A 14,889-nucleotide genomic window follows, 5' to 3' on the forward strand; every position below is an offset into this window, starting at 1 on the left:
TTTAACTTTTGGTTTGGTTCATTTTAGGTGACTGATAATGCTTCCTTAGAACTGCAGAATTGCTGCTGGAGTCTTGTCATCATACCCCCTTTTTTTTTTTTTTTGATATCTAGTTATCCCAATTTACACTACTCCTGGAACCTTGGAGGGGGTAAATCGCGGGTTATGCCTTAACTGGATCACAGATTCCCTCCATCTCCTGTACACTTCTGTGCACAAGAGATCCTCTTCCAAAGTGATTGCTCCATACCAAATTTTTTGGCCGCAGGTTCCCACCAGGATTCGAACCTTTACCCTGCCGCTGGAAGCAAGACAAATGTTGATTGATCCACCAGTTGAGCTGTGCCCCGGGGGGCATACCCCTTTTCTTCTTGTCTCTAGCACTAAGTGGTCTTATACTAATAAAAGTCGTCTTCTCTTAGGGCCTGTTTGATAGGTTACATTTTCCATGAAAACAATTATCAAAGGATCCAAAATTTCAACATTTTTCAAGTGGAAAATTATACCAATCAAACACATTTAATTGACAATTTCTAATAAAACAAGTTCTAGGCAATTTAATTCCTTGGAATTTGTTTACTTTCTATCCAAATTCTATTCTTGCAATCAAACGGACCCTTGGTTTCCTAGGTTTCTTCGTGCACCCGAGCTTAGAGAATCTCAGTTGGATCGAGCATTAAGAATTCTATGATGAGATTGAACTTGAATGAACAATGATTGGTTTGCAAGTAATTAGTTCGCATCTCTAAATGCTATAGGAATTTCCTTTCAAATCTGGAATCCAAATTGTTAGAAATCGAACAAGAAGACCAGGCAGGTATGGCATGATTGGATGGCTTTGACAAATTGTGAAGTTGCATAATTCTAGGGTAATTCATTGAGAATGTACGTACAAAGTAGAAAATAGGAGAGTAAGTAGCTCTGGCTAAAGACAATTTTCATATTCTAACACCAACAACAAATTACACAAATTGCCTAAATAGCAAGGATAACAGGTTAAGAACTGGGGGAATGGGGGAGAGGCAGAGTGGTAAACTATTGATTGTTGATATTCAGACCTACAATTTAGAAGTTGAGAAAATATTTTGTTACAGGCGTTAGCAGTAGTATGAAGAAGACAAAGTGGAGGTGAGGAACCATGAGTATATTGCAAAATTTTGTCAAAATTTGTGGCTTTTTGAGAAACTTCTAGATAAGGGATTTTTACAGGGAATTTGGCTATTTAGCTCGGTTGGACAATGTATTTGGTGAAATGACCTTTGACCGATTAAAAAAAAAAAAGCAAAATATTTTAATTGGCAAAATAACAAAATTCTCATTGGGTTATTAACTAAATAACTTCCAATTTTCCTCATTTCATCATGTCATTTCTTCTCCACGTTCATCGTAAAATCCTAGTTTCCAATTATTATTATTATTATTTTTTAATTATTTTTTTTGAAAGTGACATCTTCTTCAATTTAAAGTTCTCAAAATCAAAATGCTTATTTTCTTCTTTTCAGTCATCATTCTTGCTATCCTAAAATCATGTTCTTTATTATATTCTTCAATTATTTTGGGTATCTTTTGAATATTTGAACAAGAGTTTGATTAGCATATCCTTTATATTGAAAAATCACATTTACATTTGAAGAAAGAAAAATGATACTTTTAGAAATCTCATATATATTGTACTTTTATCATTGAATATAGTATTAACTAATATTTAGTTGGTGTTGTTTTCATATTTAGTGTGTTTTTGTGTTGTTTGTAACTATTAGATGATGATGACACTCCAACTGTTATCTGTTATGTAAAATAACATTATTTTTGTTGTCTGTTGTAGTTTGATTTTTCAACAAAATGATCTCTAACGATAAATCAACTAACGTATACAACACAGAAAGATTGACAATGTCACAAAGAGTGGTTGAAATTATATAACTTTTATATTAGAATGACACAAATGTCATTAAAACATGAGAACGACACAAGTGTCATTATGTTTGTTATAAGCGTTCATGAGAATGGAATAAACGTTATTATTGAGGTGAAAACATTTATGAAAATGGTACAAATGTTACTATGTTTGTAAATATAAATATCCATGAGAATGAACATGTGTCGTTACTCAAATGAGAATGTCTATGAAAATGGAACAAGTGTCATTACTTGCATATATGCAGTCATGCACCATCAGTATCCATAGAATAGGAGAAATATATGAGAATGACTTGTGCTTTTATCAACTGGATATCTTATAATTTATATCGTTTCAAATATTCTTTGTCACATGATTAACATTTATCGTATATAATTTATCAAAAAAAAAATCAACATAACAACACAAGTGTCGTTATCGAGTATAAAATTGCCCTTATGTTGTTCTATTTATAAACATGATTATAAGTAGCCATGCTCCACTCGTTGCGTTGAAAATTAATCAAAATATGGAAAAAATAACAGAATAACACAAGTGACTGAAAAAAAAATGGCATTTGGATCGTTCTAATTTTAAACACGATTATAAGTAGTCTTGTTCCGTCCGAGTCCCAAAAAACAATCGATTAAACTCATTTAAATTATAAGATGGACATCACACTTATAGTTAGGGATATATTTATTACTCATATTCTAATGAAAACAATAGAACCAATTGTGCTTTTTATCAACTTTATATCATATAATATATGTCATTTCAACCATTCCTTGTCACGTGATCAACATTTATCTTACCTGATTTAGGGGTTCAATGTTTGAAAACTTTGAGTTGGAAACAAATCGAAATATAAAAGAAAGTCAACAGAACGACACAAATGATGTTACTAAGAAGAAAACAGTCCTTGGGTCATTTTGTTTGTAAACATAATTATAAGCAACCATGTCCTATTTGTGCCTTATAAACAATAACTTCAACTCATTTAAGTTGTAAGATGAACACGACATTTAAAAAAATTTCTAATAAAATAATAGAATCACATATGCTTTTATCAACTTTATATCGTATAATTTATGTTATTTCAACCATTTTTTGTAAGTGACATTACTGAGAAGAAAGCGGCCCTTGTGTCTAAAAATTTTTAAACACGATTTTAAGCCGCTACACCATCCATATCTTTAAAAACAATAAGTTGAACTCATTTAAATTGTGAGATGGAAATAACATTTACAAAAATTGAGAAATATGTTCATTTCTTATATTCTAATAAAAATAATAGAAACACTTGTGCATTCATCAACTTTATTTTATAATCCGTGTCATTACAACTGCTCTTTGTCCTGTGATCAAGGGTCGAATGCTTAAGGTTGTTGTGTTAAAAAACATATCAAATTATAGAAGAAGTCAACAGAATGACACAAGTGACGTTACTGAAAAGAAAATAGCTCTGGTGTCGTTCCATTTTTTAAACATGAATATAAATAGCCATGCCTCATCTATGCCCCGAGAAATAATAAGTTAAACTCATTTAAGTTATACATAATAGATAGTGGTTGCACTGCCTTTTTTAATATACCAATTGTAGTGTCGTTCTACACTACAAATAACGGTTGAATTGTTTTATCATCCAACATTTGTAGAAAAACAAAAATACAGTAAATATGAAAATCACTAAATTCTAAAATATCATTTCATATTATATTATATTCAGTAACAAAATTACAATGTACATGAGATTTGTAAAAAAAATACATTTCTTCTTTCTTCAAATGCAATTGATATTTCAATGTATATAATATTATAATCAAACTATTGTTCAAATGTTTAAAAGATGCCCAAAATAGGAGAAGAATATAATAAAGAACGTTATTTCATGATAGAAATCAAAAATGATAAAGAGAAGAAAATGGCTGGTTGTGAGTTTGGGCCCTAAAATTGTATTGAAAATTGAATTGAATTGAATTGATAAGTCTGTTAATGTTTTTTCGAATGGTGGGGATATTTATGACATTTGACATTGTTTATCTATTGTATTTTATAATTTAAGGTCATTTGACCAAGAAACATTAGGAGGAGATTATTTAACCAAATACATAGTTTGATCAGACTATTTAATCAATTCTTCCTTTTTTTTTTATTTTTTGGTTGTATTCATTCTCTTGCCTAATTAGTCCCTTTTAAACAATGCAATTTCCACTAAGTCTCAACCCAATTGAAGCCTTACTCGATCATCTTTCCAGCCAAGTACTACTTCCTCTAAAGTCACAACATATGTAATGACATTTTTTCATCATAATAAATGTACATACATGAAAATGTCTCATCATTTGCTCTTCCAAGAGGCCTTCATTTACTTATTAACTTCGTTTTTCTTTCTTATTAACATGAAACTAAAATAAAAACATGAATAACAACATATATATGAAATTTTGGTCCAGCTATATAAATATAAGTTCACCAAATTAGATGTAACTTAAAAAAAAAAAAAATAAAAAAAAAAGGCACCACTACAATTGCCAAAATCTTTATTTAAAGATAAGCATACTAAGCTATAAAGGTTCCCAATCATTATCATAAGACAGATATTCTGAAATGAACCCATTCCCCAAATCAAATCCTCCTCCCATGTGAACGTTAGGGAAATGTAAAGAGAATTGTAATGTACTATCCGACCCACCACTCACGGCTCCAACCTCTACAATATTCTTGCTAGCATTCTCCACCGCCGCGGGAAGTTTTTTTAATTTTTTTCCCAAGTTTATGTTCTTGCTTTGTGTCTACCTCTAGCAAATAGCCTGCAACTTGGTATTGATGTGATATGGAGCGTTTACACTCCACCAATTCACTGCCTATGTGGCCCTTTATGTAATTTTTACAACAATTTCGCTACGGTAACGAAAACGAATGATAGAATGACTGACTTGCTGACATGGAAAAAGAAGGAAAAAAGGGAAAAAGGCCACTTTTAGAAAATGTCAAAACTGGTCCAAATTGAATATCAAAACCACCTAACCCCACCGTCAACACTTCATAATCTCAAAAAACCCAAAAGAGGCCCCTCGGGGCACATCGACACCAAAAATGGCAATCGTATGCTGCTTGATTGAACCTGTAGAATCACACTACCCAACTGGCATAATCCTAGAAGCATTTGTCAGTGCCAACACGAAATTTGAAAGGTTTTCCGATGTCAGAACCAAAAAAGGGATCTCGACGTTGTTTCTTTTTTACGATGGGTCCCACCTTTTCCAATAGAATTTATTGCAAAGGATGGTAAATTTGTTGTTAGGTTTACATGTGTGTGGGTCTAGTTACAAGAAATCAATTTCGTAGCATGTAATCACACATGATGTATGCGTTGGTGGATTTTACGACCAAATTAGAACCTGTTGAAACTGGCTAAGTTGGTTTTGGACTTTATGCTCGGGGAATGTGACGGTGGTGGTGGTGTTGGTGGTGGGTGTTGTGGGATGGAGTTACAATTTGGTTGTCTTGAATCTTCAATTATTTGAATATGCTTTTTATCATTTTCATTTCATAAAAGTTGGCGGTTAGTGTTTAGGTAACTTAAATGGAGTGATAACTGGAATTTCAATAATTACAATGTAGTGTTTGCTTTTGATGAATGCAGATTCATGTTTTGAAGTAGAATGTTACTGTGAAATCCGACCATGCGTTTAAGGTTGACACTCAGTTCAATTTGGTAGCCTGAATGGTGTGGGAACTGGAATTAGAGTACTTATACATGTGTGCTCATATTTTTATTCCCAGGTTAGAGTTAGCCGACTGTTAGCCGACTTAACAGACACGACTTTTAAGAACAGTATGTCTGTTCAGATTTTTGAGGCTTGTCTGAAAGGTGATGACTGTTCGAATGGCCACGAACAAGTCTATAAATAGCCAGCCTTTCTACCAGAAAATTTACACCATTTTCATTGCAAACTTTCTGTGCTTTGAATCTCATTTCCCTCTCTCTCGTTCTGATATTGTCTCGAAGTCAAAAACACTTCGTTGAGTTCGTTGGAACTCCTACAGACTGCAGTGCTGCTTCCGTAGGAGACGAAAAATTCGTTCTATCCTGGGAAACGATTGCTGGACGCCTTTAGCACCATTGAAGGCAGCAAATTCGTTTTAAGGACACATCGTGAAGTCGGTGGGCTCGAATTACAATTTCTGATCCTGTTGATCAATTCCTGCATTCAGGTAATTCTGTCCGATTGTTTTCGAAGGAGTGAATTCAAACTCTAGAAACAACAATCTAACAGTGAATGTAACGACATAATTTCAGTTATGTATTTCATGGATTAGTAGTTTGGGTTGGATGTACTGGTTAATTAGCGTGCTTTTGTAATTGCAATCGCTGTATGAACAATGGATTTCCATTTTCTATGCGGTGCTGTTGTGTTTTTTTAGTGCAATGAGGATGTGTGTTTTCCAAGCCGCACTCGTTCTAGCATGCCCGTACCTCTGAGTACATAATGTGAAAGGAAATAACCATGACATCTAAAACATGGATGTTTGAAATAATTCCTTTTCCACTTCATCCAAATAATTTGAGAGCATATCATAAAAACTAATGATTATATCATTTATATTCTCAAACAATACCCTATTCCACTCCATCCAAATATGTTCAACACTGCAACAATGACAGTAACTATATTACATTCAGTACCTAATCACAACTAATTGATTATCCATTAAACGAATGAGCATAATAATTGAAGCTTGAAGTTGAACGGTTTTCCCACTTCATGTCACTCCCGTGGATCTCCCACGTACATTATCTAGTGATGTCAAAATGGGCAGGACCGAAATGACCCATTAAAATTATTGAATCAGACTGTTCAGGTTAGCAGGCCGAGCTTAACCTGCCCAAAAAAATTGTATGGATCCGGGGGACCACTTGTGGCTCGAAAAATTGCCGGCTGGTCCCCGAGCCAGTTCGATCCAAAATGGATCGGCCCGCTTACATGGATGAAGTGAGAATATACACGGCCGATATTTACAAATCCAACTTTCAAAATTTCAATTCACTTTTGCATCTTTTATTAAGGCTATTGTTGTACTTGGTTGATTTGTTAACAGCTGACATATCTAAATAGTTGTAGCTACATTAATTTTCAAATCTTTAAATATAGGCTATCAATAGGCTTTCTATCAATAGTGATATCTACATTAATATTTAATTAATTTTTCAAGACAAAATAAAGGTTGAAATTGGGAAAAACATAAATCCAATCCAACTTTCAACGGTAAGATAAATGATTTACTTTATTTGTTTCCAACTTTGAAAGAACCACGATAATTCTTTACAGTTGAGTGATTATAGTTTAAATATCTCCCAACTAGGTTGGCATATTCTTAACTATTAATCATTTATGTATACATAGTTTAAGCGCATCCCAATTAGGTTGGCACCTACTTAACTATAATTCAGTTGTTTAAAATATTCTAAGCTTGCCAATTAATCTTCTACAACTTCTTTTGCAAGGCTTTTGAAGTCTTCAGTAATGTTGTCAATCATTTTATCTTGCATTCTCCTATCTACGAACATCCAATCTTTCACGTGTATAAGAGCTTCCAAAATGTCTTCCTTGAGTCTTGACCTTCTATCATCCAATACCTTACCACCTGCACTAAAAGCAAACTCGGATGCCACTGTTGATATCGGAATCGTTAGTAGATCTCATGCCATGTTTGATATTATTGGATTCGATCTTTCATTTGTTTTCCATGAATTTAAGATATCTAAATTTAGTACTTCATCCTATGGAATTAAACTGTAATAATCAAATTGGTAATATCTTCCTAATTCAGCAGGTGTAGTGTTCGTGCCAATGTTACAACCATACGTACCATGACGTTTCTTAGCTATTTCAGAATAAAAAAGGTCTTTACCTTTAGAATGTGTTGCAGAGCTTGTAGATGAACAAACACTTTCATCATTTCCATATTTACTTAAATAGAAATTATACAATTCATTAATAAAACATTCCAATTCATGATTTGTAATATTTATATTAAAACTTAAACTTTCTGAAAGCTTTTCCATAGCACATTGAACTCCAAATAATTTAACTCTTGGATCACAACTGCCACTGGAAAAATTAGTGTCATGTTTTCATAATATTTTCGAAATTTTTCTTCCATCACATAAACAATTTCAGTAAAAAAACGCATCGTACTTGTAACTTGAAAATTGTTTACCAATGTCTACTAGTAGTGTAAGTACCAAACAACTTGTCGGGTAATAAACATCTGAACAAACTTTGGTTACTTTATAGAAAGGTTTCAAAAATTTCATAACCTTAAATGCAGTTTCCCAATCTGAATCTTCAACATGAAATTGGGTTTGCTTTGAATTAATGTAAACAGTAATAGCATTTGAGTAGTTAAGACACGACTTTATCATAAGATATGTTGAATTCCATCTATTTGGAATATCATCAAGAAATTTTCTATTTTTCAGTCCAAAGTTTTTGCATATTTTTCCAAATTTTTGTTGTCTAGAATTTGAGGAGGTAATATAGTTGATAGCCTCTCTTATTTTGGAAATTTGTGGTATTATTAATTTCAAATCATCATGTACAACTAAATTAAGTATATGACAGACACAACGCATATGAAATAATTTAGCATCAAATTGGGGTTTAAGAGTTCTAATCAAAATCTCAATGCATGCAATATTAGGTTTAGCATTATCAAAACTAGTGCTAAATAATTTATGCAAAATGTCAAATTCATTGAAAACTTGCAATAAATTCTCATGTAAATTTGGACCATTATGTGGGTATTCAAGTAAATGAAAAGCAATAATTTTCTTATGTAATAACCAATTACTATCGATAAAATGCATAGCGACTCAAGCATAACCATTATGATTATGTTCGGACCAATAATCAGACGTAAAAGAAATAATTCCATTAAAATTATTAAATTCATTTTTTAAATTTTGCTTCATTATATGGAATAATCTCATAATATCAGAACGAGTAGTATTTCCACTTACGCTTCGATAAGAGGGTTGAACATACTTTTGCATAAACTCCTCGAAATATTTATCTTTTGCAAAAGTGAAAGGCAACTCGCTTACTGCTAAAAATTCAAACATTCCTGTTCTCATTTCCTTCTATGAATAAACAAAGTTAGAAAAAGTAATTGATCCACAAGGAGACTTAAAAGAAGTAATTTGAGCTTGTTTAGTATCTATATTTCCCCTTCCTTAAAATGAGATTTTTGGTGTGGCTGTAATGTGCTGATACCTTGACTGCAAGCCCGAACATATTCTTTTGAACAAATTTTACACACTACTTTTCCTCTCTCTGAATAAACATTAAAAATTTGCCACGCATCTAATGTTTGTTTTCATTTTTTTTTTTTTGGCTAGATGATCTAATTTCTGGAGTTTCATCATCAAGATTTATTGGAGAACAACTATCATTTAAATTCAAATTATCAGTACAGAAATCATGAGATTACGTAACTGATAACACAGTAGCAACTATTAAACAGTAAGTAACTAAATATTCTAGAAAATGAATGTTGAAACTTGAATGGCTAAAATTTTATGAATTAAAACTATAAAATGAGCAAATATACAATGTGTAAATAATTAGGAAATTTATAAGTGAAAAATAAAAAATTTGCAACGGTAAAAAATATTAATTGATTTTCGTGTATTTTACTTCTTCATTTTAGGCAAGAAAATATTAAAAGCAAAAAAAGTGTGTATAGAAATAAAGAGAAATTGTGAAAGTTTTAGATTGGACTGTCACAAGCCTTATGGCTATGACATGTGACAGGCCTGTGACAGCCATGTCACGACCTTATGTTATTACAGGCCTGCTCCGTTCCTTTTTGCATGAAGAAGGAAACTTTCTTTTTTTATTGTACCTGTCACATTTCGGTTTGCATAAAGAATTATCTACAATAAAGAAGGCAAGTTGCTTTCTTTATTTAATAATAAAAGAAAGTAGGTAGCTGTTAGGCCTTCTTATATCAAATAAAGTAGATTTGTACATTTAATAAGGCTGATTTGCCCATTTTTCCTTTTTGTTTTGCCATAAATTCAATTTTTTTTTTAAAAAATTTAACGAGCTCAACAATTAATTGTTCGGTCCAACCAATTTAACCGGCTCAGATCGAATTGCATATTTAACAACCCGTGAACTGGCCCATCTAAATTATGGGCCGATTTACGGTTCATTCTTTCTGGGCTGGTCCCGAGTGGACCATATCAAGCCCGCCCAGTTTGACACTACTAACATTATCCATTCTGATACATATACCAAAACAAAGGATATTTGATATTAATTGAGAAGAGTAATTGATAGGTTCATAATAATTTGTATTTACCAGATATCTATTTCCATGGACTATTCCATGGTAACTAGTCCAACATCGTGGGTTTGCGCCATTGTTGTCGGGCAAATATGGAACATAGTAAGAGTGCAATATACTATACACCCAAAATTATTAATACACAAACCAACAAACATGAAGCAACCTCAACTATTTAAATGAACCCCTATAATTACCTGGACCATCAGGCCGGATTGAACAAGATGATTGTAAAGGTTGTATAAACTCAAAGCTTTGGTTTACACCCTTTATGGAAAATTGTTTTATTTATCAGTCACATGTACCTGTATAAAGGAAAATGAAACATGCACGTGTACGTACACACACACACACGAACATATCTACTAACCATTAGGAATTGTAAGTATGAAAATGGAATCAACATTGATTGTTGTGTTTGTTGAGATATTTGAACAATGGTTGCGCCGTCTCTAAGATTACTGTTTTGTGTCCTGGGTTTCTTCCCTTTGGTTGCACTACCACCTGCTTGCATCGCATCATGACTAACTTTTATTTTTTCCATATTTGTACACGAGCTAAAAAAACCAATGACTTCCAAATAATGTAACATACCTTAGTTGTACTTGAACTCAATTCTAATGCGGACTTATTCCGAAGTTTTTTAGGAGCACCCTTTTTCTTTGCACATTTTGGATCCTGTATGCTACCGTATCTATTGCCATTTTCCTGTGATGTTGCACATTAAGGTGCCAAATGCGTAATATGCATGGAGAGGACATTACTACCACAAATTGACTTCAACATCACCATCTCATTAAATTAAACTTCGACCCATTCCAATATAGAAGAAGATTTCACATCGTCATGTTTGCCAATGTAGCAATTGATTTAACCATTTTGTCGTACATCAATTGCGCAGGGGTACTAACCAACCATAGTGGTTCACTGCTACCCTCGTGTGAGACCGGATCACATTTTCGCCATCTCCATGAAATATATATTTTTGGCAATGTTTTGATGTCATTGCATATTAGTACTATAATTGCATGCCTGGATATGATTTCTTGAAACTCAAATAAGTGGCCGCTACAAATGATGTCACATTTGTCCCTCGATAATGTAATGAAAAATGTTTTTCTATAGTGATGGTCATGTATGACATCTTCGCATAGCTCATATATCGTCCTCAAACATCCTTCCTCAACAAATATGTGTAGGCATTATACCTTGACGACGAACTCCTCTTGAACTTCTCTAAACTTTGTAATTGTGTACGTTACGTGGAATTGCGTCTCTATTTCATACATCGTTGCACAAGATAACAATTTGCTAGAGAGACTTGAAATCTGTTTGAAACTCCTTCTCAACCTTATTCCTCAATGATCTTTCGTATTGTTCAACAAATTGCTTCAATGAGGTTTTCGAATGTACATGACCATCGAAAAATGCATTAATGCTTTCACTTCGTTGAGTTATTGACATTCCTATCCAAAAAGTGGATCTCAAATTGAAAGGTCCCGACGGGCTCTATTATCATACAGACTTGACAACATTTATTGTCATGCAAATTATATGTTTCTATCGTCGCTATCCAGTCTTCTTCAAATTCTTGAACAAATTGTGAATCATACACCAATCAGTGCATAGAAGAGAATATGAAAACTTTATCAATGTGAAATCCAAATTCTATCGCAACTCCTTCAATATGTGCCACAAACACCACATATGCTTCGTACTGGAGAACACGATCTGAATTGCATTAATAAGTAATTATCCCATTGGGAGTTTGGCCATTCATGCACTGCATCTATGTATGAAAAAACCACACAAAAGTATCAGTATTCTCATTTGATATAAGACCACATCCTAGAAGTGTCGACTGTCCGTGATTATTTACTCCAAAAAAAGGGACAAACGATAAATCATACTTATTTATTAGATATGTGGTATCGAATGTGACAATGTCGCTGAACTCTATACATGCCTGTCTACTTCTATTATCCGCCTAGAAAATATTTCAAAATTGATTTTACACAAAAAAAAAAAAATGGGGCTCAAACATGCCCTAAATCTTTTTCTTTAATGGCATGTGATAGTTTTTGAATAGTGAACTTTAATCGAATTTGTTATTTTTCTATTTTTATTCATCACGTCATGCGTTCTTCACTTATTGATTGTGAAGTTATGTTTAACAAGTTTAACATTCTTATTCATGTGTGCTTCATTGATGATTTTTGCAAATATGGAATAGTATGTGAAAATTTTGCACTTGCACTTGTTGTGTGCTCGTACAAATCAAACTTAAAGTTTCGTATTATAAATACTCGTTGATAGTGGCTAGATTGGCACATGATCTGAACTTCTTAGTAATGCTCGCTAATAATGACGCGGGTTCGCTCGAAACTAGCTCTCAAGATAGTATCACAAATCACAATCGAATTAATTGATAATCGGAAATAAGTTTAAAAAATAAAAATAAATTTAAGAAAATAAGGAACAAACAAGAACTAAAAACATTTTAAGCTTAGCCAGATCGAGACATGCTATGCTACACAACAATACAAACCACCATATATGTATTGTCAAGCCTAAAATCGAGGTAAACTAATACACAGTTCCTTTTTTATTCAAATTATTTCTAAACTAATTATTTCTAAAATTCATTTTTAACTACATATTTTTATAATAAAATATTTTACACATAAATTCAATACTTTTTATATATTTTTAATTACACATTTTTTTGAAAAATTCACTATTGTAAAATTTATTTTTAATGAAATAATGGACATCAAACAGTGGCACAGTGACTGTCTATTTCATGCGTACCTAACCTAACATGGTTTTAGAAAGTCTGGACATTGATGTGGCCCCACCCACATTTAATTATTTGTTAAACTAAATTAAAGATTGGTGTAGTTAATATTTAACAATTCCACTACATGCACCCCCCTCTCCCCCAAATGTCAGGGGGCTACTACTTTTGGTTTTTGGACTTTGTGAAAGTGATCATTAATTATTGCAGCCACGATTTGATCTCTAATGGGAGCAGAGTAATACTATTTAGCAGTACTGATATTTAACATCAATTTAAATATCAATCTATATGATAATATTAGTAGCATTAAATTACATGTTTGACTAAATAAATCATATAATTTTATATTTAATTAAACTTATTATATAATGTCACATAAATTTGTACTCTAACACCACTGATGATACTAAATAACATTATTCTAAAGCAATGTTTTTATTGATAATATTACATCAATTTAGATGCATTAATGTAACATTAATTGAGAGGACAATTAAATAAGAACTTGATTCTTTTTTTTCATTAATCCTATTACATTACGTCATTTAGACTGATATTGTAGAATTAGTGGTGTTAAATAGCTTTATTCAAATACTCTCTCCTTTTAATATTCGGGTATATTAGAAAAACTGTAAAAATAAAAAATAAAAAAAATTATATTTTTACCTATGTAATTATATTATTTTAATTTATGTGAAAAATGAAAGCAAGTGTATTTTTATGACGAAGGAAATAATGGAGTTCGATTTTACCATATATATAATTATGAAAGGTAAAATCTTTCTTTCTAATTAACAATGACTTGAGATAATAAATGGTCTAAGCCAACTAGGCAAAATTGTCATAGAGCATGATGTTAGGTACATACTAGGGATGACAATAAGTCAGGTTTGGGGTAGTGCGCGAGGTGCCCGCGTTGCCTTACGTGAGGGCAGGGTGGCAACTCTCCCCCGCCCCCCCTTTGTTTAGAGTATGTTTGATAGAGATTTTAATTCAATTAATATTAAGTTTTTGATTATTATTTCACTACTTCAGTTGTCATTTTTCTGTCACTGATAGAACCCATTTTTTCTCTAACGATCAAAAAATCAATTAACAAAATCCTTACCAAACAATCACTTAATTTAGTTAAGGAACTGTCCCAGAAAGTATCTTAATGCTTGGCAACAACGGCACAGAAATTGAGACCGTACAGCTGCACGGTATTTTATGTACGATGATGAGTGAGATGAAAATCTTGAATTATAGGTATATATAATCATGCAATAATGCTAAAAAAAAAAGTAAGGGCTTGTTTGGGCCCGATTTTTTCATAAAAAAATTGATTTTTTGACCGTTATTTCACTATTTCAACCATTATATTTGACTTCTTCTCTCACAAGTAGACCCCACTTTTTTCCTAACAGTCAAAAAATCAATTCTCAAATCACTCTCAAACAGGCTTTAATTGAACCTTTATTATCTCAATTTATTATATATATAGTCAAGCAAATTTTGAGTATTTCCTTTATTATCCATAAATTTTCATCTTCAACACCAGTTTTGTGTTTCTTTTATCAGATAATAAAGCAAGGAATAAAAGAAATTAACCACAGATTTTTTTTTTCTCCCAAACAAAGCAATACACAATTGTCTGAAATAAAGATTATTAAAGAAAAATATTTTTTTCTTTTTGCCAAATTCCAGTGGATGGATGGCCACTGCCTCGCCTGGCCCCCGACACCCTATGTGTGGGCGGCGAGGATTTTTTTTTGCCATCACTAATAAATACATTCTCGTTCGTACTATGTAGGCATTGTTAAAAGTTTTATAATCGATGATTGAATAT

Source organism: Olea europaea, chromosome 4, assembly GCF_002742605.1.
Source record: "Olea europaea var. sylvestris chromosome 4, O_europaea_v1, whole genome shotgun sequence".
Taxonomy (NCBI): Eukaryota; Viridiplantae; Streptophyta; class Magnoliopsida; order Lamiales; family Oleaceae; genus Olea; species Olea europaea.